General features: G+C 41.8%; 1 pseudogene across 5 annotated transcripts; it reads left to right on the top strand.

Moving 5' to 3' along the window:
- The first annotated feature begins 5,737 nt into the window (after positions 1–5,737).
- Positions 5,738–13,796, top strand: LOC106580619 (selenoprotein Pa; annotated as a pseudogene). Of its 5 annotated transcripts, none has more exons than XR_001322919.2 (6): positions 5,738–5,802; positions 6,083–6,191; positions 7,463–7,690; positions 7,914–8,126; positions 11,589–11,706; positions 11,809–13,796. The product of XR_001322919.2 is annotated as a selenoprotein Pa, transcript variant X4 (transcript). The 5 variants fall into 5 exon arrangements; XR_001322918.2 differs by lacking the exon at positions 5,738–5,802 and adding an exon at positions 5,803–5,830 and having other exon boundaries at positions 7,460–7,690; XR_006760926.1 differs by lacking the exon at positions 5,738–5,802 and having other exon boundaries at positions 6,045–6,191; positions 7,460–7,690; positions 11,809–12,456.
- The last annotated feature ends 296 nt before the right edge of the window (positions 13,797–14,092 follow it).

Genomic DNA, 14,092 nt, shown 5'->3' on the forward strand with positions numbered 1-14,092 from the left:
AGAAAGCGATGGTAACCTGCCTAAGTGATTACCGCCCCATAGCACTCACGTTGATAGCCATGAAGTGCTTTGAAAGGCTGGTCATGGTTCACATCAACAGCATCATCCTGGATACCCTAGACCCACTCCAATTCGCATAGCGCCCCAACAGATCCACAGATGATGCAATCGCACTCCACATTGCCCTTTCCCACCTGGACAAAAGGAACACCTATGTGAGAATACTATTCATTGACTAGAGCTCAGCCGTCAACACCATAGTGCCCACAAAGCTCATCACTAAGCTAAGGACCCTAGGACTAAACACCACCCTCTGCAACTGGATCCTGGACTTCCTGACGGGCCACCCCCAGGTGGTAAGGGTAGGCAACAACACATCTGCCACGCTGATCCTCAACACTGGGGTCCCTCAGGGGTACGTGGTTAGTCCCCTCCTGTACTCCCTGTTCACCCACGACTGAGTGGCCAAACACGAATCTAACACATCATTAAGTTTGCTGACGACACAACAGTGGTAGGCCTGAATACCAACAACGATGAGACAGCCTATAGGTAGGAGGTCAGAGACCTGGCAGTGTGGAGCCAGGACAACAAGCTCTGCCTCATTGTGAGCAAGACAAAGGAGCTGATCGTGGACTATAGGAAAAGGCTGGCCGAACAGGCCTCCATTAACATCGACGGGGCTGTAGTGGAGCGGGTCGAGAGTTTCAAGTTCCTTGGTGTGTACATCACCAACAAACTACCATGGTCCAAACACACCAAGACAGTCCAGAAGAGGGCACGACAACAAAAGTTCTACAGCTGCACCATCGAGAATATCCTGACCGGTTGCATCACTGCCTGGTATGGCAACTGCTTGGCATCTGACCATAAGGCGCTAATAGAGGGTAATGCATACGGCCCAGTACATCACTGGGACCAAGCTTCCTGCCATCCAGGACCTGTAAACTAGGCAGTTTCAGAGGAAAGCCCCAAAAATGGTCAAATACTCCAGCCACTCAAGTCATAGACTATTCTCTCTGCTACTGCTCGGCAAGCAGTACGCCAAGTCAAGGGGGGAAAAAGGCTACTTAACAGCTTCTACCCCCAAGCCACAAGACTGTTGAACAATGAATTAAATGGCCAATCGGACTATTTACATTGACACCCCCCCCCCCCCCCCATTTATTTTTACACTGCTGCTACTCGCTGTTTATTATCTGTGCATAGTCACGTTACCCATATCTACTTGAACAAATTACCTCGACTAACCTGTAACCCCGCACATTGACTCGATACCGGTACCGCCTGTATGTAGCCTCGTTATGGTTATTTCATTGTGTTACTTTTTATGATTTTTTACTTTAGTTTATTTGGTAAACTCTTTCTGGTAAACTTTGATTTGATTTGGTAAACACAGGCTAGGGTGATCTCATAAGTTTTGTTCTATGAGATAATCTTCATCAGCTAACGCTACATTTTGTGAATTTTGAAGGATAAATGTAATCACAAAAAGCACATAAAGCACATAAAGGCTTAATCATTCATTAAGGTCATGTTAACTGACTGATATTATCTCATAGAACAAAACGGATGAGATCTCCTATGCATGTGTTAACCTCAGACCTTATTTTCGGCGTTTATCCCGAAACTGTTTTCTTTCCCCATTAATTTTCCCCATAGGAATGGCTGAACAAACCAGAGGTAAATCATTTCCAGTTTTAGGACTACAAGCTGGTGAGATCTTTAGAAATGACTAGAATCGACTAATCTCTCATGGGCAGATTCTGATAAGGAAGCTGACCAAATTTAGCAAGAAGGTACTTCTGGGTAAACAAATCTAGTCTAGAAGAGAATAAAATAGAAGTATTATCAATTTTGTGTGGTCTGCCTTTCTGCCTATTTCACATAGAATATATTAATTTTCCGCTATGGAATAACTTGTCTCAAAGGTTTTCAAATTAGCCTATAGCGTAACTGTAATCTGCCGTTGTCAACATACACCTTTTGAATTTGCAGACAAGACAATTTTCTAAGTTAATCGTTTACGCTTAAGATAGTGTCATTGAGTTCAGTTCAAGTTCAAGTTTTTTTGTCACATGCACAATTATAGTGAAATGCCAGTACCAATACCAGTACCAGTCAAAAACTTTTACACACCAACTCATTCCACGGTTTTTCTTAATTTTTACTATTTTCTACATTGTAGAATAATAGTGAAGACATCAGAACTATGAAATAACACATATGGAATCATGTAGTAACCAAAAAAGTTTTAAACAAATCTAAATATATTTTAGATTTTATGTTCTTCAAAGTAGCCACCCTTTGCCTTGATGACAGCTTTGCACACTCACAATCTCAAATATAAAATATATTTTGATTTGTTTAACACTTTTTTTGGTTTACTACATGATTCCATATGTGTTATTTCATAGTTTGATGTCTTCACTTCCTACTCATTCAAGGGTTTTTATTTATTTGTACTATTTTCTACAATGTATAATAATAGTGAAGACATCCAAACTATTTTATTGGTCGCATGCACATATTTAGCAGATGTTGTTGCGGGTGTAGCAAAATGCAACTTGAAGAGGTTGAGAATGCAATTATCCACAAACCATGAGTTTTTAGCCATGTGCAGCATAACAATATCAAGGTGCATCAGAGGGGTATACTACAAAACAAGATCAATAACTTAGCCAATTAACTTGCCTAAATATTTAGAAATAACTTACATTTGTTTTGAAAAGATAAGCTTGAAATAGGCATTGACCCAATAACCAAAAACACATATCTTAGTTAAGCTTTCTTTGTGAACCAGAAAATCTGTAGTTATTTCTGTTTGTTTATCAAAGTTTGCTGACTAACCCATTGATCCTACTTTGTAGTAGGCCTATTTCCTATTTGTTTTTGTTTTGGATCTCCAAAATACTCAAGATACTCTTCCTGGGATCCAGCAAAAATAAGGCAGTAATATACACTGCTCAAAAAATAAAGGGAACACATAAACAACACAATGAATCTCCAAGTCAATCACACTTCTGTGAAATCAAACTGTCCACTTAGGAAGCAACACTGATTGACAATAAATTTCACATGCTGTTCTGCAAATCGAATAGACAACAGGTAGAAATGATAGGCAATTAGCAAGACACCCCCAATAAAGGAGTGGTTCTGCAGGTGGTGACCACAGACCACTTCTCAGTTTCTATGCTTCCTGGCTGATGTTTTGGTCACTTTTGAATGCTGGCGGTGCTTTCACTCTAGTGGTAGCATGAGACGGAGTCTACAACCCACACAAGTGGCTGTGGTAGTGCAGCTCATCCAGGATGGCACATCAATGCGAGCTGTGGCAAGAAGGTTTGCTGTGTCTGTCAGCGTAGTGTCCAGAGCATGGAGGTGCTACCAGGAGACAGGCCAGTACATCAGGAGACGTGGAGGAGGCCATAGGAGGGCAACAACCCAGCAGCAGGACCGCTACCTCCGCCTTTGTGCAAGGAGGAGCAGGAGGAGCACTGCCAGAGCCCTGCAAAATGACCTCCAGCAGGCCACAAATGTGCATGTGTCTGCTCAAACGGTCAGAAACAGACTCCATGAGGGTGGTATGAGGGCCCGACGTCCACAGGTGGGGGTTGTGCTTACAGCCCAACACCGTGCAGGACGTTTGGCATTTGCCAGAGAACACCAAGATTGGCAAATTCGCCACTGGCGCCCTGTGCTCTTCACAGATGAAAGCAGGTTCACACTGAGCACGTGACAGACGTGACAGAGTCTGGAGATGCCGTGGAGAACGTTCTGCTGCCTGCAACATCCTCCAGCATGACCGGTTTGGCGGTGGATCAGTCATGGTGTGGGGTGGCATTTCTTTGGGGGGCCGCACAGCCCTCCATGTGCTCGCCAGAGGTAGCCTGACTGCCATTGGGTACCGAGATGAGATCCTCAGACCCCTTGTGAGACCATATGCTGGTGCGGTTGGCCCTGGGTTCCTCCTAATGCAAGACAAAGCTAGACCTCATGTGGCTGGAGTGTGTCAGCAGTTCCTGCAAGAGGAAGGCATTGATGCTATGGACTGGCCCGCCCGTTCCCCAGACCTGAATCCAATTGAGCACATCTGGGACATCATGTCTCACTCCATCCACCAACGCCACGTTGCACCACATACTGTCCAGGAGTTGGCGGATGCTTTCGTCCAGGTCTGGGAGGAGATCCCTCAGGAGACCATCCGCCAGCTCATCAGGAGCATGCCCAGGCGTTGTACGGAGGTCATACAGGCACGTGGAGACCACACACACTACTGAGCCTCATTTTGACTTGTTTTAAGGACATTACATCAAAGTTGGATCAGCCTGTAGTGTGGTTTTCCACTTTAATTTTGAGTGTGACTCCAAATCCAGACCTCCATGGGTTGATAAATTGGATTTCCATTGATTATTTTTGTGTGATTTTGTTGTCAGCACATTCAACTATGTAAAGAAAAAAGTATTTAATAAGATTATTTCTTTCATTCAGATCTAGGATTTGTTATTTTAGTGTTCCCTTTATTTTTTTGAGCCGTGTATATTATAATAACACTTTTAAACATTAAAATACATTTTACAACATATTTCACAATACATTAAGTGTACCCCTCCGTTTTAAATGAAATCTTGACAAATACCATTCAAATCACATTTTAATTGTCACATGCTTCGTAAGAGAACAAGTGTAAACTAATAGTGAAAATTACTGACTGAGCTTTTGTTGGGTTAAGGTTAAAAGACAAAATGCTCTTACGTTGATGAGGTTTTGCAAATCCAATTGGTTTCCCGCATTGATTTAACTTCATCACATAGATTTTTGGGGTCGAAATGACGTGGAAAAATATTGATTCAACAATTTTTTGCCCAGTGGGCTGTTCTACAGATCTGTGTGTGGACCAATTAAAATAAATACCATCATTGTGTCATCTAAATGGGCCAAAGATTGTTTTTTTTATACAATCTTGATTGTCTTTCAACTTATACCCAATTACACCTGTACTGTAATCTTACCTGTGGATAAACCTTGTGCTATGGTATCTACTGCCATAGTAGGTAGAAGAGTTCAACCAAGTCTTATGTCATTGACTAACTGCTAATGGCTTATCTCTGGTGTTCCATTTCAAGGGCACAGAGACATAAAAGTCAATGTTCCAAAGACATGTTTTGCTGTGGTACAATCTTCTAGCTAGCTGACTTCTGCCCCCTTAGTGATCACTGTTTCATAAGCTGGCCTAGATCCATACTGAATGAGAACAACTTTGCTGCTTAAGGACTTAAGCTCTGTGTTTCCCAAGAGTTCATTGCATCCTTGTATTTTTTTATGATGTCTTTGGAACATTGACTTTTATGTCTCTGTGCCCTTGAAATGGAACACCAGAGATAAGCCATTAGCAGTTAAAACCTCTTTGTAGAAGATTGGAATTTTCATATCATGTTGCAAGACAGTACATGGAACAACTTTGGGATTTGTTTGTGCATTTTTCTGTGCAACTCTACAACGCACTATAGCCTTCATGGGTTGCAAGTCCATACATGCAAGCGCTCTCTCCTTTTTGTTAGATTTATCTGTTTTGTGTCCAATTGTTCAGTTAGGCGATCAGGTGATATACTGTATTTGTGCTGACTTGCATAACATGCTGGACATTGGCCAACCCCCACTTCCTCTCCCTCCCCTCACCCCGTTTCTTCACTACTCCTTTTTCACTTCTCCCCTTCAGAGAAAAACAGGCTGTCAAAATGTTCTGTTCTTTAAACATTCTGTGGCAGGCTTCACTTTTTCAGGCAAAGGAATGAGACAGAGGTAGTCATATGATCTGCATGCAAATCAAGTGAGATATAGGGACATTTTGATTTACAAGCCTAGTGCACACAGACATGACAAACAATTGCAAAGCAATAATGATGGTTAAAAGTTCACTGTTACTTTCCATGTTATTCTTAAGATCTGTGTACTCCCCTTCTCTCTCTCTCTCTCGCTCTCTCTCTCTATCTCTCTCTCTATCACGCACACATGCAAGATGTGCAGAAGTGCATCTGCACAGACCCCTATCATGAACTTTGTCTTCCTTTCGGGTATACAGGAAAATAACAGTTTGAGTATAAAAGGGGGGAGCAGAGGGAGTTGTTGTTGTTCCAAAAGCTACTGCTAGACAGAGCTGAGCTGACTAAGGAGGGAGATTTTAACAGAGGGTAAGTGACTGCAGAATTATTTTGTAACTTGTTGTGCATTCTGATAATACAGAGAACAGCCTACATCTCTCTCTTTTTTCAGTATATAATCTGTGATGCATGATATGAACAAATTGAGATAGTGTTTTGCTATTTAAAAAAAAAAACTTTGTTTTTTGATGCTCCGTGCGGCATATATTTAATAATTTCCAGTTGGTTCATAATTAAGTGTTTCTATAGCATTAATATGCAGAGAAAGAGAGAGAACTTTCTGCATTTACCCACCCGTCTCCGAATCTTTATTTTTCTGTTGTTCATCAGTTTTCCTTTGGTTGTGCAATAGAATAAAAATTAAATAAATAATACAACAAAATTATATCCCTATAATAAAAGGCTAGAAGTGTAAAACATCAGAAAGAATTACCTTAAATTCTAATCACTAATTTATTTCATATCAGCAGATAAATACATATTTTTTCAAAGTCTTCCGTTCTTTGTCTCCGTTAAAGGGGCAATCCACTGTTGAAATAATAACAGAGCGCCTCTGCGCCACTTTGTCTGTAATAAGCTGAGGGATGGGACTGGAGAAATGTAACCACTCTCAAATTCATAGACAGAGCAATGGATGCAAGAACTGACCATCCATAATATGAAAATAATTGTTTTAACCATGTTTTGTGGCTATACAGTGTTTGTTAACATTTACTTTATTTACAAACATTGGTGTAAAACAAGATTATATTTTGGGTTCTGATGGGCTACGACAGTTGAACTAAGCTCACAAGGCATTTGTAAGGACCAGTACCAAAATATTGTGCACTCACTAATGTAAGTTGCTCTGGGTAAGAGCATCTGCTAAATTACATAAAAATATATATATTATATTCTTCAAGAATCAATGGGTACATATATAGTTAATTTATGAGTCCCAAAATGGATGCAGCAACTGCAGATTGCTCCTTTACCTGCCATTGAAAAGACAAAATAAATCAGTTCCTTTCAGAGAAAGAGAAGTAATTTAGGAAGATTTGGACACACCCAACATTTGTACGTAGGGAACATCCCCCTCATTCTCTGAGATTGTCAGCTTGAGCTTTCTCTCTAGTGTTCACACAGGAAAGAAACACTGTTCAAATCTTCATTACCTGAGTTGACTCTAACCCGAGTCTTGCTTCTCTCTGTCTCTCGCTCGCTCTCTCTCTCTCTCTCTCTCTCTCTCTCTCTCTCTCTCTCTCTCTCTCTCTCTCTCTCTCTCTCACTGTCTCTCTCTTCTACTCACACACCCTCAGCAGATCGAGCCTGCTGCACGGCACCGTGATGAAGGCGGGGCTCAGCCTGCTCCTGGCTCTCTGCCTGCTCCCTGGGGGCGGAGCAGAGAGTGAGGGGGAGGGGACCCGCTGTAAGCCACCAGCTGGTTGGAGCATTGGGGAGGTGGAGCCAATGAAGGGGGTTATGGGCCAGGTCACGGTGGTGGCCCTCCTCCAGGCCAGCTGATTGTTCTGCTTGGTGCAGGCATCCTTGTAAGTGGACCAGATAGGGCTCTGTTCCATTCCCTTAGCCACTTTCCTACCCCTAGTGGAGTGTGTGTTTTTTTTTAAGAATCTTTAAAATTGACACTTTTCCGGTTGTCAGCAGCACATCTCTTTATAGAATGCCCGTTCTTTATTTTGTTATAGCATGATTTATTTCGGCCATCTCTCCATATCCTCACTTTTCACTTCCTTGTTGTGTTCCTTTGAGCAGATTGGATGAGCTGCGCCTGAAGCTGGAGGGCCAGGGTCTGGACAATGTGACCTATATGGTGGTGAACCACCAGGGGGACCAGGCCCAGCACCTTCACACCTTGCTGAGCCAGAAACTGTCTGAGAACATCATATTGTACAAACAGGAGCCCAAACAGGCTGACGTGTGGCAGGCCCTGGCTGGAAAGAAGGATGACTTCCTCATCTATGACAGGTCAGCTCCTTACTGTGGTCTGTCTGTCTGTCTGTCTGTCTGTCTGTCTGTCTGTCTGTCTGTCTGTCTGTCTGTCTGTCTGTCTGTCTGTCTGTCTGTCTGTCTGTCTGTCTGTCTGTCTGTCTCTTGTCTGTCTGTCTCTTTCTCTGTTTGTCTGTCTGTCCGTCTGTCTGTCTCTTGTCTGTTTGTCTTTCTGTCTGTCTCTTGTCTGTCTGTCTTCCTGCCTGCCTACGCTTGGTCAGCTCAGAAATACAAAACAGTGCTCAGCATTCTGTCTGTTCCTCTCTCTCTTTCACACACAGTATCTTGTCTTATACAGTATCATATATCTCATTTACATACCTCTTTTTCCTACAGCATGCTGCTGTGTAATCATTAAAGTATATCTCTTTCAATTAAATTCAAAGGTCTTTATATGCATGGGAAACTGTATGTTTACATTGCCAAAGCAAGTGAAATACAGTGCCTTCAGAAAATATTCATACCCCTTGACTTATTCCACATGTTGTTGTGCTACAGCCTGAATTCTAAATGTATTAAATTAATTGTTATCTCTCACCCATCTACACACAATACCCCATCACGACAAAGTGAAAACATGTTTTTAGAAATGTTTGCAAATTTATAGAAAATGATATATAAAATTCTCACCCTTGAGTCAATACTTTGTAGAAGCACCTTTGGCAGCAATTATAGCTGTGTCTTTCTGGGAAAGTCTCCAAGAGCTTTCCACACCTGGATTGTGCAACATTTGCCCATTATTCTTTTCAAATTGCTTCAAGCTTTGTCAAATTGCTTGTTGATCATTGCTAGACAAGCATTTTTAAGTCTTGCCATAGATTTTCAAGAAGACTTAAGTCAAAATTGTAACTCGGACACTCAGGAACATTCACTGTCTTCTTGGTAAACAACTCCAGTCTAGATTTGGCCTTCTGTTTTAGGCTATTGTCCTGCTGAAAGGTAAATGTATCTCCTAGTGTTCTTTGGAAAGCAGACTAAACCAGGTTTTCCTCTAGGATTTTGCCTGTGCTTAGCTCCATTTCATTTATTTATCCTGAAAAACTCCCCAGTCCTTAACAATTACAATAATACCCATAACATGATGCAGCCACCACTATGCTTGAAAATATGGAGAGTGATACTCAGTTATGTATTAGATTAGTATTGTGGAGTAACTACAATGTTGTTGATCCATCCTCAGTTTTCTCCTATCACAGCCACTAAACTCTGTAACTATTTTAAAGTCACCATTGGCTTCATGGTGAAATTCCTGAGCGGTTTCCTTCCTCTCCGGCAACTGCGTTTTTGTAGTGACTGGGCGTATTGATACATCATCCAAAGTGTAATTAATAACTTCACCATGCTCAAAGGGATATTCAATGTCTTATTTTGTTTTGCATTTACCAATAGGCGCCCTTCTTTGCGAGGCATTGGAAAATCTCACTGCTCTTTGTGGTTGAATCTGTGTTTGAAATTCACTGCTCGACTGAGGGACCTTACACTTGTATGTGTGGGGTACAGAGATGAGGTAGTCATAAAAAAATCCTGTTATACACTATTATTGCACACAGAGCCAGTCAATGCAACTTATTATGTGACTTGTTAACCACATTTATACTTATTTAGGCTTGCCATAACAAATGGGTTGAATACTTTAACAATTTCTAAAAACATAATTCCACTTTGACATTATAGGGTATTGTGTGTAGGCCAGTGACACAACATTTAAATTTAATCTATTTTAAATTCTGGCTGAAACACAACAAACTGTGGAAAAAGTCAAGGGGTTTTACAAAAGTGAAATAAACAATCAGAAATGAACAGTAGACATTACACTCACAAAAGATTCAAAAGTATAGAGACATTTCAGATGTTATATCATGGCCATATACAGTGTTGTAACACTGGCAATAGTTGACGTAAAAAGGGGAAAATAAATCAACTTAAATATGGGTTGTATTAACAGTAGTTTGCCCTTTTCTTGTGGCAACAGGTCCCACAACTTTCTGATGTGATAGCACACTATGGTATTTCACTTCATTTGTTTTCCAATTCTTTGTGGGTCTGTGTAATCTGAGGGAAATATGTGTCTCTAATATGGTCATACATTTGGCAGGAGGTTAGGAAGTGCAGCTCAGTTTCCATCTCGTTTTGTGGGCAGTGCCTGTCTTCTCTCGAGAGCCAGGTCTTCCTACGGTGGCATCTCTCAATAGCAAGGCTATGCTCACTGAGTCTGTACATAGTCAAAGCTTTCCTTAATTTTAGGTCAGTCACTCAGTTATTATCCAACTGTGTACTCTCTGATTAGGGCCAAATAGCATTCCAGTTCGCTCAGTTTTTTTGTAAATTCTTTCCAATGTGTCAAATAATGATCTTTTAGTTTTCAAATGACTTGGTTGGGTCTAATTGTGTGGCTGTCCTGAGGCTCTGTGGGGTCTGTTTGTGTTTGTGAACAGAGCCCCAGGATCAGCTTGCTTAGGGGACTCTTCTCTAGGTTAATCTCTCTGTAGGTGATGGCTTTATTATGGAAGGTTTGGGAATCGCTTCCGTTAAGGTGGTTGTAGTATTAACAGCTAATTTCTGGATTTTGATAATTAGCGGGTATCCTCCTAATTCTGCTCTCCATGTGTTATTGGTGTTTTACATTATACACATAGGAGGAGGTTTTTGTTGAATTATGCATGAAGACTCAATTTGGTGTTTGTCCAATTTTGTGAATTCTTGGTTGGTGAGCGAACACCAGACCTCACAACCATAAAGGACAATGGGTTCTATAACTGATTCAAGTATTTTTAGCCAGATCCTAACTGGAGTTTTATGATCCTTTTGATGTCATAGAATTCCCTTCTTGCCTTGTCTATCAAATCGTTCACAGCTTTGTGGAAGTTACCTGTGGTGCTGATGTTTAGGCCAAGGAATGTATCATTTTTTTGTGTGCTCTAGGGCAATGGTGTCTAGATGGAATTTGTATTTGTGGTCCTAGCATCTGGACCTTTTTTGGAACACCAATATTTTTGTCCTACTGAGATTCCCTGTCAGGGCGCAGGTCTGTTAATGATAATCCAGAGGATTTTCCCAAGGTTGCTGTTGACGCATATACCACGCTAGTTATTGGGGTCAAATTTGTCTCCACTTTTGTGGATTGGGGTGATCATTACTTGTTTCCAAATATTGGGGAAGATGCCAGAGCTGAGGATCGTGTTAAAGAGTTTAAGTATAGCCACTTAGAATTTGTGGTCTGCATATTTTATCATTTTATTTAGGATACCATAAACACCACAGAATTTTTTGAATTGGAGGTTTTGTATTTTGTCCTGTAGTTCATTCAATGTAATTGAAGAATCCAGTGTGTTCTGCTAGTCTTTAATAGCTGATTCTAAGATATGTAATTGATCATGTATATGTTTTTATCTCTCTCTTTCTGTCTCTCTCTCTCTCTCTCTCTCTCTGTTTCTCTCTCAGGTGTGGTCGTCTGACCCATCATATCTTCCTCCCTTTTTCCATCCTGGGTACTCCCTACGTAGAGAACGCCATTAAGGAGACCTACTGCCAAAGCATCTGTGGGGACTGCACGTATGAGGTACACACTCACTCACACACACACTCGCTATGTCTGTGTTTGTAGGTGGAAATTAGTTCTATGACAAACCATCCAACACCCATCCTCCTCTCTCACACACAGAGCACAGAGATCCCAGCAGAGTGCAACAGGATGGTAGAGGTAAAGCCTGAGGGAGAAGAAAAGCCAGTTACTGGAGGGGATACACCTCACGGTGGGCGCGGCCATCATCACCATGGCAATGGGCACGGTCACCATAGCAAAAGCCATGGTCACGGTCACCATGGCGAGAGTGAGGTGGGGCGCGATCACGGTCGTGGCCATGGGGTGGAGCAGCAGCAGCACCAACATGGCGCTGAGGGGCTCCACCATGGCCAGGCCCATGGCCAATTGCACGTTGGTCAGGAGCATATGGGTCAGCAGCCCAAGGAGGCGCAGGAAGGGCATATTATGCAGAGGCCCTGAGTGAAGGGGAGGGCCAGGTGAAAGGCGGAGCTCAGCTGACATTTGAAGGAGGGGTCTGATATAAGTCCCTCCTCCAAGGTCAGCTGATGCTGACACTGACGGGGGCTGTTTGGCAATGGGGTGAGCAACGAGCCAATCGGGCTCTGACACTGTGATGAGGCGCTGCCTGCCTCCTGACAGTGACAGGGACTGATGGGCGACTCCACCAATCACATCAGGGAGACCTGACAGTGACGCTCGCCCCCCGCTGACTGACAGCAGCCTCCGCCAGTGATGTCAGCCTGATCCCCGGGTGTTGAAACCTGAGGCTGAGAGCAGCTGTAAGCAGGGCCATGGCTCTGTGAAAGTTACCTTGCTTATAGGCCTCATATTAACCTCTGTGTGACCAACACCGGGGAAAAGCGCTCATACCATCTTACCAACTAGTATTGCTCCGGTACTGTAAAGCCACACTTGATAGAGAGGGATGGAGGAATACATTGGGTCTGGTAGAAGAATGCTAAGCCTAAACCTATTGCGATATGGGGAATAGGATGGTATTTGAGATGTACCCAAAGGGATAGTATGACATCAAGGAAGGTAGCCTCCACCCTCTCGCTCTCTGTCGGTGCGTTGGTGTCACCCTCCATGGAGTGTATGGGGTGACTATGTTGATGTTTCTCCTCCTCCGTTTTGCTCCCTCCATCCAAAATGAAGGCAGGCACAGAAACTACCCTCTAGTGGTGTCTGTCTGATGTCCGGCTGGGGAGAGGGGAGGGGAGGGCCATACAATATGACCACCCCCTAAAGTTCAAAGTTCAGAATATCGAGAGCTTTGGAAGGAGTATGAAGGAGTAGCGGCCAATGTTGAAATAAACTGACATCATGGTCAGAAATGCAAGATTTGAACCAAAGTTAGACATTGTTATATTCAGCGTTAGTTAGACATTGTTATATTCAGCGTTAGTTAGACATTGTTATATTCAGCGTTAGTTAGACATTGTTATATTCAGCGTTAGTTAGACATTGTTATATTCAGCCTTAGTTAGACATTGTTATACTCAGCGTTAGTTAGACATTGTTATATCAGCGTTAGTTAGACATTGTTATATTCAGCGTTAGTTAGACATTGTTATATTCAGTGTTAGCAAAACAAATTTGGTTAAAATACATTATTGATAGAGTAAGATTTTTCTATTATGACCCCATCAACATTTTCAACTTTTTCTTCAACTAAAAATCTAATGTCACTCCTTTCAAGCAACAACATTTATTTTTACCTTTGAATTAACGCTGTGTTTATTAAAGCAGTAGTGTGTTTTGTAGACAAAATTCTATATTCATAGCGTACAGCTGTAATAATGTGTGTTTAGTTTTCCATTTTTCTGTCACTGTTATTGCTGTTGGCAATATTACACACATATCCATAATGCACTGTTTGTGAACTAACAAAACAAAGTGACCACTTTTCAACTAACAAAAAAACCAGCTGGAATGAAGGTGGGAAGAGAGAAATATTGAATATACTGTACTTAATGAAGGTCTCTGGGGAAGACTACAGTCACCTAGAACACTCTATGCTTTGTACAGAACAAATTCTTTCTGACTTTGGAGTGTAGGTGGTGGAACATGTAAGAAAATATCAATAAAGTTGGTTGATGCACTCATATTGCACTATGTGGTCTCTCTCTCTCTCTCTCTCTCTCTCTCTCTCTCTCTCTCTCTCTCTCTCTATATATATATATATATATATATATATATATATATATATATATATATCATGGGTGCACAGTGTTTCAGGGAAGTTAGGAACAAATATACACAGGCAGTTAGAAAGCTAAGGCTAGCTTTTTCAAACAGAAATTTGCATCCTGTAGTACTAACTCAAAAAAGTTCTGGGAAACTGTAAAGTCCATGGAGAATAAGAGCACCTCCTCCCAGCTGCCCACTGCTCTGAGGCTAG

The sequence above is a fragment of the Salmo salar genome, chromosome ssa20 (assembly GCF_905237065.1).
Source record: "Salmo salar chromosome ssa20, Ssal_v3.1, whole genome shotgun sequence".
In the NCBI taxonomy this organism is placed as follows: Eukaryota; Metazoa; Chordata; class Actinopteri; order Salmoniformes; family Salmonidae; genus Salmo; species Salmo salar.